Raw genomic sequence first — 4224 nt, 5'->3', positions numbered from 1 at the left:
AGGCTACTCAATGTATGGTTTTGGGAACATAAGTGCCATCTCTTTATTGTTTGTCTGTTAAGGTATTGTTGTCGTCTTTTGGTTATATCCCTGGTTTAGGTGAGGTTAAGATGGGGAGAAAGAATTAAGAAATCTTCCTCGGAGTTTGGTTTCATCAGACAACAATTTTTCTAATCACTCACGCTTACAATACTTTTTTTTAGGATTTTTGGATTCGATTGGTAACTAAAATATGTTTATATATGGTGGCAGCATAAACAAATTGGCATCTCCTAGAAGAAGAAAACAAGAAAGCTATGGCTACACCACTTTCTTAAAAGTGCGGTTTCATTGACTGCGTTTTGGACGACATGAGAAGGCGTGTAGAGATTTAGGTAGATTATGATTTTTTTTGAGACAAGACAACAATAACTAAATTAGATAGTAGGACCTGCCGGTTAGATTATGAAAATTTTAGTGTGGAAATGTAGTTAATTAGTAAATAAATAAATTACTTTTATTTTCTCGGAATTGCAATCAATAAACTTTTTCCCCTTCAATTACCAAAAAGCTAAGATTACTTACTAAATTTACTTCTTCAACCGAATGGTATAAAACCAAAAAGAAGTTGCAGGCTTGCAAAAGAAGTTTGTGTTTTAAGTACATAGAAAAACTATGATCGACCAAGAGATGTAGTCTAATAATTTGTACTAATATCTTTGATGTTTATTTATCCAATATAGTTAATTAGTAATAAAATACTTTTATTTTCTTAGTTTGCAATAAATTACTTGCTCAACCTTTTTCCCTTCAATTACCAAAAAAACTAAGATTACTTACTAATTTGCTTATTCAACTTTAATAGTACTATAAACTAAAAAGAAGTGCATGCTTGCAAAAGACGTTTGTGTTTATTTATTACTCCCTCCATTTCGAATTAGATGTAGTTTTGGAGCAAAATTTTCATTTCAAAATAAATGTCGTTTTATGATTTCAATACAAAATTTATTAACTTTTTAATCTAATCTATTTTTCTATTGGTTGAAATCTGGTTAAATGTATTGGTAATGATATTTTTATCTAGTAAATATACATAATTAAATGTTTTATTAATTTGTGTGCCGAATTCTATAACAACAAATAAAATGAAATGGAGGGAATATTTTGTAAGTACATAGAAAAACTATGATCGACCAAGGGATGTAGTCTAATAATTTGTACTAATATCTTTGATTTTATTTATCCAAGTTCAAATACGTTAATGCAAAAAGTAATCAGTTTGAAAATTGGTTCAGATTCGAAACCAATAGAATAAACTAAACCGGTTCAGAATGGTTCGATTTGAATTATGTTCTTCATCTGAATCGAACTAGTGGGTTTTCGAGAACGTTGGCGAATTCGTGTACTGACTGGCCTTGCTGCTGCTCGAGTTGTTGTCACACGCTGCAGAGATTGGTTTCTTCCAGGTAATGGAATTAATAAGTAGTGATTTTGTGTCTTAGGTCATTGAATCTTTGATTAATTTTATATTTGTGTTTTATTGTGTCACTTGGCAGCCTAAGCTTGTCTTGAACAACATTGAAATCTTGAAGAGTGCTATTCAGACTGATAACGGTCTCAGCGTCTATGTACCATGACATTCTTGTATGGAGAATAATAGCTTTAGGTGCTAACGACCGCTGCCTGCCTGTCCTATTTGTGACTTCGGATAGGTTGGTCCTTTTTTGGCTTTATAAAGTACAAGCTGTTGCTAGCCGATGATTGCTTGGTCTCAGAAGCACTAGATGGGAGACTGGTTTCGTACTTGTACACTGTGTAAACATGTCATTTGGTTACAAGCTATTACTATCCGATGATGTCTAATAATTTGAATAATGACAGCTACTACTCATATCAAGCCTTTGTTGACTTCGGGTTTCCATTTCATCTCTCTTGAGGTGGTATATAAGCTACACATAAATCTCTAACTAAACTACGGATTCTGTATGCATTTGTGGGAACATGTATTGGTCATTTTCATTTGGTATATCGCCTTTCATTTTCATATAAAAACTCTGATTCGAGAGATTATTTTAACATAAGAGTCCAAGTTTCTGTATCCAATACCCTTTTATTACATCGCATTTTGGATTTGTTTCATTTGGATGGACTCCTCAAGAAGCCAAATTACACATGGTTCCTGATTACTCCAGTGCTTCGGAGGTGAGAAAAGTTTTTTAGGTAATGGCGTGTTTGTTTAATGAACACATAAAACTGAAAATTAGTGTGGCATTCTAAAATCAAACAATACAAAACTAGAAAGACTAAAGCCTAGCTGACAAAAAAAAAAAAGAAAGACTAAAGCCTTTGTTGTAACCAAACCGTTTTTGTTGTTTCTTCAAGTTTGATGGGGAACAAAGCAGGTACATTTGAAGATATTGTGGAGGCATACTTGGCCTATTTACAAGTAAGCTTGCTTAAACTGATTACTTACAGCTGCTCTCGAAGACTTCTTGTACACATGTTCAAAGTATGTTTAATTTGTTACAAAATGTTATTTGTTCCTTTTCTTGTATAGGTTGCTTTGGTTAATCCTGCAATGGAAAAAGCTTTCTTGCGGCTTCAACGGTATGCCTCTGATGTACGAAAGGGAAGCTTTCCGGATGAAAAATTACGCTTTAGTGCTGCATGGAGGCATCCTCCGCCTAGTGAGGATCCTACTCTCTGCTCCGAGTGGGCTAAAATTCAGCTGATGGACTTTGTCCAAGCTCTAGTCAATACAGAATTCGCGGTAAAATGACTTCAACTCTTATTTGTTTTAGCTTATCAGAAATCAAATGAATGATTATTAGCATCATTGATAATGCATAAGAATCGATCCTTTGAAGACCCTTCTGCTATGGCACTGGTCGAGGTAAAAGACCTACCGTCTCTTGATCTGTAGACTAGACATTAAGACCCATTTTTACTAAATAGGGTCGAGTCTGGTCCAGGTTGGGATACTATATACTCAGAGAGGTCCGCCTTTTTTTCGTCCTATATCCCAAGGCATTAAAAGATGCCTTGTTAGATGGTGAGGAAACTTCTCCTTCCCTTCTCCCTTGTACCTTCTCTTTGAAATTTCTCCTCGTGATTGACATTGCAAGCTTATTCAAGAGAGAATGAAGATGCGTTATTGGAGCTCAAGTATTGGTAGCAGAGAATCATTCGGGGTCGTTATTACAAGCATTTGATGCTTGGCTACAGAACTTAGGCACTTTCACATAGGTACACACAAACACGCCTAACATGCTCTCTTTCTAGCTCTCTTACGTTTGGCAAGAGTACGATTAGTAACAGGACTATTAGTAAACACTGCCGAATCAATAAATAATATCATATGTCAAATAACTTGACTTATTCACTAAATTGTCTACCTTTTGAAACTGAAAAGTCCAATAAAGTTTTTTTTTTGCTAAAGATGTAAATGAGTCCAATAAAGTTTCTTTGATTAAACAATATTTTTTTTTTGATTATTACTGTAACGCCCCGACCCGCCCACGGCTAATGGGTCACCCACGCCCGTTCTCTCGGTCCGTGGGCCCCATCCCATTCGACGGTCGGTCGTTAATTTTTCAAGGCTCGAAATCATTGTTTACTGACCCTGCAATCACCACCCGACCTTTCCCCGTGCTTTGGACTCACTCGCACGCTATCGCGAATCACTTCCCGATAGGTCACCCATCCTTCCACTACTCCAGCTCAAGCACGCTTAACTCTGGAGTTCTAAACGGATGTGTGACGGAAAAGGTAAGTCAACTTTGGTGACATAGGTAGCCAAATCAATTCTCTTAAGCCTTTTCACATATCACAACTCGGGATGTTACAATTCATCCCTTCTCAAAGAACGCAACGTCCTCGTTGCGCCCCACGACAGGTCTCAAGATGCCTCTCAGGTCAGAACTGAGACGGCTAACCAGCTCTGATACCACTTGTAACGCTCCGACCCGCCCACGGCTAATGGGCCACCCACGCCTGCTCTCTCGGCCCGTGGATCCCATCCCATCCGACGGTCGGTCGTTAATTTTCCAAGGCTCGAAATCATTATTTACTGACCCTGCAATCACCACTCGACCTTTTCCCGTGCTTTGGCCTCACTTACACGGTATCGCGAATCACTTCCCGATAGGTCACCCATCCTTTCACTACTCCAGCCCAAGCACGCTTAACTCTGGAGTTCTAAACGGATGTGTGACGGAAAAGGTAAGTCAACTTTGGTGACATAGG

General features: G+C 37.5%; 1 pseudogene; it reads left to right on the top strand.

Annotated features, from left to right (window-relative positions):
* Positions 1 to 1240: 1240 nt before the first annotated feature.
* LOC108845430 (uncharacterized) overlaps positions 1241 to 4224 on the top strand; it is a 6161-nt pseudogene continuing 3177 nt past the window's right edge.

Source organism: Raphanus sativus, chromosome 3 (genome assembly GCF_000801105.2).
Source record: "Raphanus sativus cultivar WK10039 chromosome 3, ASM80110v3, whole genome shotgun sequence".
Classification (NCBI taxonomy): Eukaryota; Viridiplantae; Streptophyta; class Magnoliopsida; order Brassicales; family Brassicaceae; genus Raphanus; species Raphanus sativus.
Note: the sequence above shows the minus strand (reverse complement) of the source record. Positions and strands in the feature narration are given on the sequence as shown.